At 46.0% G+C, this 12,728-nt stretch overlaps 1 protein-coding gene across 4 annotated transcripts in view; it reads left to right on the forward strand.

The window, feature by feature from the left end:
* The window catches only part of LOC124782465 (protein-tyrosine sulfotransferase-like), an 878,071-nt gene that overhangs the window by 87,008 nt on the left and 778,335 nt on the right, over nucleotides 1-12,728 (forward strand). The gene's annotated exons all lie outside the window — the stretch shown is intronic.

The following is a 12,728-nucleotide window of genomic DNA, read 5'->3' on the forward strand; positions in this document are numbered from 1 at the left end:
ACTGGAATGTTTCCCCAGCGGCTAGAAATCTTAACGTGACTGCCAGTCAATCTCAGAAAGTAAACATAAGTTACACACTGGAAGTTTTTGCTCTTATCTTGGTATTATAGACCGTCTCATATTTGTAAATATCTTTTTCCTGTTCCACTCAAATGAAACTGCGAAACGAATCTCGATCTTGAAATCTGTTTGATGAAGTGCGTTACTTTACAGTGTTTGTTGTCAACGCAACATTGAGAAGAGGCATATTATGCATGTGCAAACTGATATTAGATGCTATGATTTAACTGTATTCATTTTAAACACGAAAATGAGATGAAGATTCATAGATAGTGTGGTATCCGCCACTATTAAATCTCCTCACCGAGCGATGGCGCGCTTCATTATGCGCGGCCGGGGAACTCATCGTTGGCCGCCCTAGCATCGCAGGCCGCTTTCGCGCGCGCGCTTCAAGCCACAGCGTTTGGTCGCCCAGAATACAGGGTGAAAAGTATTTAAACCGACAAACTCTGGGAGGTTGTAGGGGACATCAAAACAAATATTTTCCCCGAATGTAATTTTTTCCTATGAGGAGTATTTAAACCGGTAGAGGAAGATTTCTCTGGCGGCAAATTAATTAAACCAACAAACACTTTTCCATTTTTTTATGACCAAGAGACAACAACTAGGTAGCAGATACGGCCCAATTAAACAATCTCCAACAACACCGACCCACACATTAACGAAGAACCGCACTTGATGAGCGCTAGTAACTGTGGAATGTGGGGTATCCTCACTCCTAACATGCGAATTGTGCATTTTGAAGACTCCATCACGCCCGAACGTTGCTTCATCGGTAAACAACACAGAGGATGGAAATGTAGGATGCATTTCACACTGTTCCAGGTACCACTGCGAAAACTGTGCTCTGGGTGGATAATGAACTGGTTCCAGGTTGTGGACACGCTGTTAGTGAAATGGACGTAACAATTGCTCTCGAAGGACTGTTCTTACATTCGTCTGATTCGTCCCCATGTGACGTGCAATTGCACGAGTGCTGGTTGAAGGATCCCGCTCCACATGCTGCAAGACAGCTTCCTCAAATTGCAGCGTTCTTGCCGTGCGACGGCATCCCTGTCCAGGTAATCTGCTAAATGACCCGATCTCACGCAGACGTTGGTACACAGCATCAAAGGTCGTATGATGCGGTATACGGCGATTAGGATATTGTTGATGATAAACCCGCTGTGCAGCTCGACCGTTGTGGTGCGCTACGTAGTACGCACCAACCATATCAGTGTACTCACTCCAGGTGTATCGCTACATTAGTAAACAGAGACAATGCACTACTACACTGGTGGACAGCAGTCGCCTACAACTGAAGAGCGTAATACGTCCTCTAACTACTGAAGGTCGTAATACGGCCTCTATCAACTGAAGAGCGTAATATGGCCTCCAACGGTTTAAATAATCCACGTAGGAAAAAATGACATTAGGGAAAAATATTTGCTTTGATGTCCCCTACAACCTCCCAGAGTTTGAAACTTCCTGGCAGATTAAAACTGTGTGCCCGACCGAGACTCGAACTCGGGACCTTTGCCTTTCGCGGGCAAGTGCTCTACCAACTGAGCTACCGAAGCACGACTCACGCCCGGTACTCACAGCTTTACTTCTGCCAGTACCTCGTCTCCTACCTTCCAAACTTTGCAGAAGCTCTCCTGCGAACCTTGCAGAACTAGCACTCCTGAAAGAAAGGATATTGCGGAGACATGGCTTAGCCACAGCCTGGGGGATGTTTCCAGAATGAGATTTTCACTCTGCAGCGGAGTGTGCGCTGATATGAAACTTCCTGGCAGATTAAAACTGTGTGCCCGACAGAGACTCGAACTCGGGACCTTTGCCTTTAGCGGGCAAGTGCTCTAGGAAGGCAGGAGACGAGGTACTGGCAGAAGTAAAGCTGTGAGTACCGGGCGTGAGTCGTGCTTCGGTAGCTCAGATGGTAGAGCACTTGCCCGCGAAAGGCAAAGGTCCCGAGTTCGAGTCTCGGTCGGGCACACAGTTTTAATCTGCCAGGAAGTTTCATATCAGCGCACACTCCGCTGCAGAGTGAAAATCTCATTCTCCCAGAGTTTGTCTGTTTAAATACTTTTCACCCTGTATACAGTGAGCCCACCTGCCGGCTCTATTAACTATGGAATCTTTTTTTTTTTACGCCGCCACCCACGTCTACAAGCCAGTTCTCATCATGCTATATTCTACTCCAAAACTCGGAAGTGCTACGCCGCGGTGGACTGTTTCGCCTCTTGGACTGCTGCTCTATATTGGCTTGGCTGCGCTCTGTACTTAGAATCTGGCTGCGATACTGGAACTGACTCTGGAGAGCGTTGAGGCCGCAAATCACGATGAGGAGCACGTTATGTTTTCATGAGATGTAGCAGGATATTTTCGGAGAGTGTAGCAGCTACGACAGACACCGCGTTTGGCGCGCGTCGTGATAAGAAATACTTCCCGTGTGAGGACGGCTTTAGGTCGTCGGCTCGATGTTTTGTTATCGTGTGGAATGCAGCAAAGAACTGTTTCAGGTCAATTGACATCCGTTCTGCTGGTACTTGTCACGGCAGCCATCAATGCATATTCATTATGGCCCTTAGGCCATTGTTGAACTTTCCTATGCTTCCTGTTCTGTACATCCATTCATTGTTTGCAGCTGTCGTAAACACGCTACTGGCAATTAAAATTGCAAGACCGTGAAGACGACAGACAGTAACGTCAAATTGACTTGAAGTTTACTGCATGCTTGGACATGCAAATGATCATCACTTCAGTGCAACCGCACAGATTAGGTAACAACAATGCCACCTACATTGTGTGCGTAAGGAAAGATTGCGCAGTGGGTTTCTCATTAAGAAATTGCATTTGACCGTTGTTTGTTTGTGAGAAGATCGTGTTATGCATCGTATTAGAAGAAGAAAAATTTACCATCACTTGTTGGAATACGGTAGCGGCAAACCGTGACCCGTTGAGACAGTCCGCCCCGGTAGCTGAGTGGTCAGCGTGACAGACTGTCAATCCTAAGGGCCCGGGTTCGATTACCGGCTGGGTCGGAAATTTTCTCCGCTCAGGGACTGGGTGTTGTGTTGTCCTAATCATCATCATTTCATCCCCATCGACGCGCAGGTCGCCGAAGTGGCGAACGGTCTACCCGACGGGAGGCCCTAGCCACACGACATTTCCATTTTTTTACCCGTTGAGACTGCGGTTTCTGATTCCACAATATTTGTGTTGACGCTCGCTGCAGTTTCACTGGTTCAGGAGAGTTTCTCGACGGTCTCACTTGGCTAACGCCCCGCTCGCGCGTGCAGGATCACAGCTATGTCAGATACCTCGTGCAGAAAATGGAATTGCTAACAACAATACAGTTATGCACGTGGACAGTGAGAGGACGTCTAGAGCATCGTTGAAACTTCATTTGACGTGACAGTGCCGGCCGGAGTGGCCGTGCGGTTCTAGGCGCTACAGTCTGGAGCCGAGCGACCGCTACGGTCGCAGGTTCGAATCCTGCCTCGGGCATGGATGTGTGTGATGTCCTTAGGTTAGTTAGGTTTAATTAGTTCTAAGTTCTAGGCGACTGATGACCTCAGAAGTTAAGTCGCATGGTGTTCAGAGCCATTTGGCGTGACAGCAGAGATGTGCACTTACATTGGTGCACCTCTGGACGCGGTAGTGACACCGCGTTGTCGTTTCAAACAAGTCTCTGTTCTGTGACAGCATCACAGTGGACGTATCGCCGTGTGGAGACTACGAAGAGAACAAACGTTATCAGATTGCATTTGTCGCATGCATGCCCAGCAGCTGACGTGAAGGTATTGAGTGCCATGGAGTACACAGCAGGATCACATCTGGTTCGTAAAGATGCTAATTTGGAGAGCAGGTGTTACATTTCTAACGTGTTGAGATTGATGGCTGTGTCCTATTCCACAGGTCTTTGTAATATTATGTTTCAGCAGGATAACGCAAGACCGCGTGTTTGACCCACCTCAGTACAGAGGATGCCAGCACTGAGTTGAAGCAATATGGAATGACGTACCTGTAGCTCAGTTCGACTCGATGCCCAGCAGAGCTGGAACCCTTTCCGTAAATTGCTTCAGGCAAATTCCGAGATGGTTCTTTTGAAAAGGACACGGCTGATTTCCTTTCCCTGTTGTATTTCTACAATAATAATTTATATGACCTGACGCAGATAGTATCTAATGGTAAATGTGTGTTCGCTAGATGGGATGTTTAACCTCGTTCTGTTCGTTCAAATCCAGCTGTGCTGCACCAAGGCTGAAATGCGCTAATCATAGTATGTTAGCAAGCCTGTTCACTTTCCAGTTCTGCACCATGGTTATAAGCAGCAGGGAATCCGCATTTGTGCCATTGAGGCATCGTGCGTGGAGGGTGAATAGGTTTCTAATTATTGTATTTTTGAAATGAAATTACGTACTCATATCATGTGCTCATAAGGGAAAGTTCGTCATCCTTCTGCGTACAAATAAATCTTTAAACATGAAAACGGAGGTTCAGAAAATAGCAAGGAAAACGGTAGAAAGGTATCAGAAACTTAATACCACATGTTCTTAAAATCACTCGGAACTATCCCTAACACTTTTTAGTCACAATCGCGGTTCAAAATTCGCCCACAATCGGAATTCTCTCAAAATTTATCAAGATGTCCTCTAACTATAATAATATTCTGGGCAACTGCATTCAGTATCTCGACGGAAGTTCAGACTGTATTAGACCCAATTCATTACAGTTCTCTCCCTCTCTTAATTTAAAAAATTAGGAGGAATAAGTCTTCTCCATTCTCCAGAGAGCGCAACACACTGCTGCAGTGGTCGTCAAACTCTGGCTCGAATCAAGTGCTCGTGCCCCGCGGTTCTCAGCCGTATTTTATAATAATAATCCAGCAAATACCAAACAACAGAATCTAGAAACATCAGCTAACGTTAATAGCTTACTAAGAATACGAGGTGCATCCAGAAAGTAAGTTTCCCGATGTTGTTTCCTTTTAAGTAGACGTATTCAGCCGGGAAAATTGCGCATGCGCAACAGAGCTATGGCTTGACAGTCAAATGCCGGCTGGGCAGTTCCTGCCAGTACAGCAGCAGCAGTGACCCGAAATTTCGTCTCGTGTCCGTTCTCCCGCCGCCTGCGAGGTTCGGTCAGTGATACGGGTCCTTGATGCACAAAACATAGCGCCCATCGAAATTCATCGTTAGCTCTGCCAGGTCTATGGGCAGAACATCATGAGCAAGCAGGTGGTGCGCCGCTGGTGTACGCTTTTTTTCCGAAGTCGTCAGAGTATCAATGTTGAAGAGCGCAGTGGGCGTCCGTCTCTCATCAATGGTCACCTGGTAGAGGTGATGCGGCAGTGCATCCCGGAGAACCGTCGCTTCACTATTACGGAGCTCAGGAGCGATTTTGCGCAGGTATCGTGATCCTTGTTGCTTGAAATTGTCAGTAAGCACATGCTGTTCAAGAAATTGTGTGCTATGAGGGTGTCGAAAAATTTGGCACCTGAGCACAAAATGAAATGCTTTGGAGCAGCATTGACATTTCTCCAGCGGTATCACGATGACGGCGACGGTTCCTCGACAGAATCGTCAGGGGCGATGAGACATAGATTTCTCAATTGACCCCAGGAACAGAGCAGCAGCCAATGCGTTGGCGTCACGGTGGATCTCCGCTCAGTACGAAATTCCGACAACCTGTGTTGGTACAGAAAGTGATGTGTACTGTGTTCTTTGACAGGAAGGGCGTTCTGCTCATTGACTCCCTGCCCAAAGGTGAAACAGCTGTGTAACAATACAGAACAAGATGCGTGGAATGTTTATTGCGGGTGTATTGCTGCTCTACGACAATGCTCGTCCACATACGGCTCAGCAACTGTTTTGCACAAATTCGGCTGGGAGCTGTTCGATCATCCAACATACAGTCGTGATCTTGCTCCCAGCGATATCCATCTTTTCTTGCATCCAAAGAAATTCCTGTCTTCCGGCCAGCGTTTTGATGACGACGAAGAGCTGAAGGCGACTGTTACATGGTTCCATTCACAGACGGCAGACTTCTACGACACACGAATACAAAAGTTGATCCCGCGATGTGACAATTGCTGATTATGTCAAAAAAATAGCTCAAACGTTGCTGTACGTTTTGCCAATAAAGTTTTTCATGTAATTGTGTTGTCTTTGTTTTTAGAAAGTTGGGAAACTTACTTTCTGGATGCTCCTCGTATATTTCTCTTGCTCAGTAACCAACACAAAGACTTACAAAGACAGTAAACTTTTGCCGGCCTGTGTGGCCGAGCGGTTCTAGGCGCTTCAGTCTGGAACCGCGCGACCGCTACAGTCGCAGGTTCGAATCCTGCCTCGAGCATGGATGTGTGTGGTGTCCTTAGGTTAGTTAGGTTTAAGTAGTTCTAAGTTCTAGGGGGACTGATAACCTCAGATGTTAAGTTCCATAGTGCTCAGAGCCATTTGAACCATTTGACATTAATCTATTAAGATGTGCTTAATTTTAATTGGTGTTGGTGAATTCGGGCGTGAGCAAAGTAAAGTTTGCCGCTTACATAAGGGCAACTATGGTAATTAGCGCGGCCACTGCCGGCTTAGTAGAAGTGAGAGGGGGAATATTTTAATGTTTGTCTTCCAATGCTGACAGTTCACGAAAGTTCGCAACTCTCTCCAATCAGCTACTGTAGCATAAATGTCACGTGGAAGTAACATGAACTCATGAATGCGCGTTATAAAGACGGTCGTCCAACTGTGGTACATGCCTTGTAGCAAATAATATGAAATCAAATAAAGGGTGTTGTTGTTGTTGTTGTGGTGGTCTTCAGTCCTGAGACCGGTTTGATGCAGCTCTCCGTGCTGCTCTATCCTATGCAAGCTTCTCCATCTCCCAGTACCTACTGCAGCCTACATCCTTCTGAATCTGCTTAGTGTATTCATCTCTTGGTCTCCCTCTACGATTTTTACCCTCCACGCTGCCCTCCAATACTAAATTGGTGATCCCTCGATGTCTCAGAACATGTCCTACCAACCAATCCCTTCTTCTCGTCAAGTTGTGCTACAAGCTCCTCCCCAATTTTATTCAATACCTCCTCGTTAGTTATGTGATCTACCCATCTAATCTTCAGCATTCTTCTGTAGCACCACATTTCGAAAGCTTCTATTCTCTTCTTGTCCAAACTATTTATCGTCCATGTTTCACTTCCATACATGGCTACACTCCATACAAATACTTTCAGAAACGCCTTCCTGACGTTTAAACCTATACTCGATGTTAACAAATTTTCCTTCTTCAGAAACGCTTTTCTCTTTCTTCTGATAACGACGTCCTCTTGGGTAGTCCCCGCCCGGAGATCCGAATGGGGGACTATTTTACCTCCGGAATATTTTACCCAAGAGGACGCCATCATCATTTAATCATACAGTAAAGCTGCATGCCCTCGGGAAAAATTACGGCTGTAGTTTCCCCTTGCTTTCAGCCGTTCGCAGTACCAGAACAGCAAGGCCATTTTGGTTAGTGTTACAAGGCCATATCAGTCAATCATCCAGACTGTTGCCCCTGGAACTACTGAAAAGGCTGCTACCCCTCTTCAGGAACCACACGTTTGTCTGGCCTCTCAACAGATACCCCTCCGTTGTGGTTGCACCTACGCGGTACGGCTATCTGTATCGTTTACACGCAAGCCTCCCCACCAACGGCAAGGTCCATGGTTCATGGGGGGGGGGGGGGGGGGAGGAAAGGCTGTTATGGAAATGAGCGTTGGGCGTCATTGGCCGGGAGGCCCCGTACGGGCGATCTGCGCGCCGGATGGGGATGGAATGATGATGAAGACAACACAACACCCAGTCCCTGAGCGGAGAAAATCTCCGACCCAGCCGGGAATCGAACCCGGGCCCCTTAGGACGGCAGTTCGTCACGCTGACCATTCAGGTATCGGGGCGGACAAGGCTGTTTATTAATAGAGATCCAGTTACATTAATGTGACCACCGACCATGTTCGACTTTGACTTACAGTAGCCACTCACAAACGGCCAGGTGAACGTCGGCTGCGGAGATGCTCACGTGCCAATAGACTTGCATCTGTTGCGCAGATGAATCAAGGGGCCACTAACAGTACCTCCTGAACTACAGTTCAGCGATCGTCGTTGCATATGGTCCTCCGTAGCAGGCGGCTGGTTCATACTTGACCCTGCTGACTGCAGTTCATCGGCGACGAGGGTCGGATACTGCGAGCCAATACCGCAACTCGATGTCCACAGAGTAGCGACAGGTGACCTTTTTTTTAGATGAATCACTTTTTATGCTCCATTGGACAATGGCTCTTGGCATGTACGACGTGAAGCGTGCGAAAGCAAACACCTTGCAACAATCGTCGGAAGGGTCCAGCCCACAGGAGGGAGCGTTATATCCTAGGACCTAGGGAATGTTCTCGTGGCATTCTCTGAGGGATCTCGTCATTCTGGAAGGCGCAATGAACACAAGGATGCACCTATCCTTGGCGACGATGTCCTCCCCTACATGCAGTCTGTTTTCCCATGGCACGATGGCATCTACCTGCGGGACACTGCAACATGACACACAGCTGGTAATGTACATGCGTGGTTCGACGGGCACCAATATGAGCCTACAGGCCACCAAACTACCCGGATTTAAACCCAGTTAAGAATCTGTGGGAACACTTTGATCGAACTGTTCGAGCCACGGATCCTCAACCTAGAAACCTAGCGCACTTTAAGAACGAAAACACTTTTTCACGCTGGTCTCTTTACATTCTGGTTTGTTATAGTGTAAGTACTGTTGTACAGCGATACAGAAGACGTTGCGTTCTCTCCTAGTGCTTCCAGTTTTGCTAAACGATGAAGAGTGATTTGTCCTCACGGTGCAGTATGCGATGGTGACCACATCTCAAAGGAGTGAAGCTTATTTATTCCCGGGCCCCTATAGAAGCAGAGACAAGTTGTAGCTTGTAGAACCAGAGTATACTTGAGATTCTGAATTCGCGTTTCATTTACTAGTATCGTGATTTGTGACGAAGATATCGTGTCAAAAATCCGTGCTGAGTTACATTTGTTTGGGTTTTCTATCATCAGACATGTCATATCAACTCTCGCAGGTAATTACACCCTAGCTTTTTTTTCATATTTGTGAATTCTCAAAGTAACCCACCTGATCTTGTATGTATGTATGTATGTTAACCGTCTCACACCAGACGAGTGTAACCCCTATGTTTGCGTGGCAGAGTAATGGTGGTGTACGCGTACGTGGAGAACTTGTTTGCGCAGCAATCGCCGACATAGTGTAACTGAGACAGAATAAGCGGAACCAGCCTGCATTCGCCGAGGCAGGTGGAAAACCGCCTAAAAACCATCCACAGACTGGCCGGTTCACCGGACCTCGACACTAGTCCGCCGGGCGGATTCGCGCCGGGGACCAGGCGCTCCTTCCCAATCGGGAAAGCGGTGCGTTAGACCGACCGCACGGCTAACTGGGTGGGCTGACCTTAATACTGTGCACTTGTCTGAGCCTGACATTTGGAATTCAGTACTCATTTTCTAAAGCACTCGGAAAATACTCCTGAATAACCTCTGAAATTTTGTTCGGGTTCATCAACGCAGAGCTGGAATACTGCCGAACACTGTTTGACAAGATGTGATTGGTTGTTCTTATACGTCATGGAATGAAGCAGCCAGTGCGCACTGCTCTCTTTCTGCTCTCCTCGTACACCTGAGCACTAGCAAGAGACGTTTATAGCGTTACTGTTATTAACTCTTACTCCCAAAGATGCGACGAGCGTTTCTACTGCTGGCTTCTTTGTATTTAGACTTCCTTTTTCCTTTCCGCTGAAATGAACTTCACAGCGTGACATACAGGCTATCCAGGAAGGTAATATAATAAAGACTTGTTCTACATAGACGTACACGATCATCAGGTATAAAAGAGCTGCATATTGCGTCCTTAATACCTGTAACTGTAATCATCGGCAAAAAACCCTCACTCATGCTACAAACTGAATTCTACAGTTGCCCTTTGTTTCCAGCGTGGAACTCATTGCTTTGGGGTTACTGTTTTATCTCCCGATAGCTATCAGAATCCGTAGCGAAGTTGAAAGGGCCAGACTTTCTATCTGGCGCAGAACTTTTTAATTTGCTCGAGCGGAATTGGCGGCTTTGATCATGCAGGGGTTTCCCCCTCTGCTTCGTCTACGACGTGAAATGCATCGCTTCGTTCCTCCAGCGATGCACTCAATGTATTTTCTACAGAAATGAATCTAGAATTAGAAAAAAAGTTGTTCTCTTTATTACTGATACATCTCGCGAGGGACTGACTGGAAGAAAAATTCTGTAAGCATTCTTTGTCGGGTTCGCAGTGCAGGAATGTAATTTCGTCAGTACACGCGCTGCGGAGAGAATGGAAAAGGCTTCATAATACCATCAAGACTGATTGACAGTGAGAGAGACAGGAAAATAATAGTAAAAGAACACTTAACTGTGCGAGTATCTGAGGCGGCAGGCTGCTTCGTCACGAACCGTCGATTGCGAACAGAGCTGGGTCGATGGAAAACAGTATGTTGGCAGAGGTAATCAGTACTTGTTCCCGTTCACAATGGACCTTGTAAGCTCGTTCAAAAGCAGGCGGATTTCTTCTCCGGTTGACTGCTATGCTCGCTTATAGCCCGAAGGCGCTAGCCTCTTACCTAGCTTGCGTTTATCGCGAATCTCTCACTCAGCCATAAGTCCCAAGCGACTGGAAGAAAGCACAGGTGACTCCTTTGTATAAAAAGGCAAAAGGATGGACCTGCAGAGTTACAGACCAATATCCCTAACATCGGTCTCCTGCAGAAAACTGAAACACATTCCGAGTGCAAAAATAAGAAAAATTTCTTGAGATCGGAAAGCTTCTGTCCAGGAATCAGCACGGTTTTATAAAGTATCGCTCGTGCGAATCTTAGTTTTCCCTTTCCTCACATCATATCCTGGAAACTATGGATTAATTGCAACAGGCAGGTTCCACATTCCTAAATTTTCGAAGAGTGTTTGACACGGTTCCCCACTACAGACTGCTTAACGAAGGTACAAGCGTACGGAATAAGTTCCCACACCTTTAAGTGGCTCGAAAACTTCTTAAGGGGGGTAGGACGTCAAACGGACCGACTTGGAGCAGGAGAGACATCACAGGACACTTTAATTTCCAGTGTCTATACTTTTACAAATAAATTCATAAAACTTTGTCAGCATCACCAGGAAGGATTCAGGATTCACACTCATTGCAGTGGAAGTTCGAAAACATAGCAAAATAATTTTTTTTACGTGTGAAATTTCATCATTTTTTTTCACTTACTAATGGATGCATTTGTTGCTATTGGTACACTTTTCTTCATAAGTCACAGAGATTCTTCGATGAATTTTGCACAGCATACATAACATACTTACAGGTGTATGAAACTCTAGAATTTATTTAATTTATGAAGAAACGAATGATCTGTTGTATTTTAAACTTCAGGTTTAGAAAAAACACAAATTTTGTAGTTAATTACCTCAATTTTTACCACAGTTTTTAATAGATTTGGAAAATTCTAGAGTTTCATACACCTTTAAGTATGGTTTGTATGCTGTGCAAAATTCATCGATCCATCTCTCTTACTTATGAAGAAAAGTGTACCTATAGCAACAAATACTGCCATCAGTAAGTGAAAAAAATGATATTTTACATGTAAAAAAAATTACTTCTTTTTGTTTTCGAACTTCCACTGCTATGAGTGTGAATTCTGAATCCTTCCTGGTCATGCTGACAAAGTTTTATGAATGTATTTGTAAAAGTATAGACAGTGGAAATTAAAATGTCCTGTGGTGCCTCTCCTGCTTCAAGTCGGCCCGTTTGACGTCCTACCACCTTAAGTAATAGAACGCAGTATGTCGTTCTCGACGTTGAGTGTTCATCAGATACAAGGGTACCGTCAGGAGTGCCACAAGGAATTGTGATAGGCCTGTATACATAAATGGTCTGGCGTACAGGGTGGGCAGCAATCTGCGGTTGTTTACTGATGATCCTGTGGTTTGTGGTAAGGTGTCGAAGCTGCGTGACTGTAGGGAGATATAAGATGACTTAGACAATATTTCTCGTTGATGTGATGAATGGCAGCTAGCTCTAAATGTAGAAAAATGTTTTTCTACTCATCCACATTAACTTACAAACCCGTAATGTTTGGATACAGCATTAATAATTCCGTGCTTGATACAGTCACGTCTTTTGAATGGCAGGGCATAACGTTGCAAAGCGATATCAAGTGGAATGAGCGTGTGAGAGCCGTGGTAGAGAAGGCGAATGGTTGACTTTGGTTTATTGGGAGGATTCTAGGAAAGTGTGTTTATCTGTAAAGGAGACTCCATACAGGACGCTAGTGCGACCTACTCTTGAGTACTGTTCGAGTGTTTGGACCCGTACCAGGTCGGATTAAAGGGAGCCACCGAAGCTATTCACAACGGGCTGCCAGGTTTGTTACCGGCAGCTTCAAACACCACGCAAGTGTTATGGCGATGCTTCGGGAACTCAAATGGGAATCCCTCAAGGGAAGGCAACGTTCTTCCGAGGAACACTGTTAAGAAAATTTAGAGAACCGGCATTTGAAACTGACTGCAGAACGAATCTACTGCCGCCTACGTACAAATGGCTCTGAGCACTATGGGACTTAACTT

This window comes from Schistocerca piceifrons, chromosome 1 (assembly GCF_021461385.2).
Source record: "Schistocerca piceifrons isolate TAMUIC-IGC-003096 chromosome 1, iqSchPice1.1, whole genome shotgun sequence".
NCBI lineage: Eukaryota > Metazoa > Arthropoda > Insecta > Orthoptera > Acrididae > Schistocerca > Schistocerca piceifrons.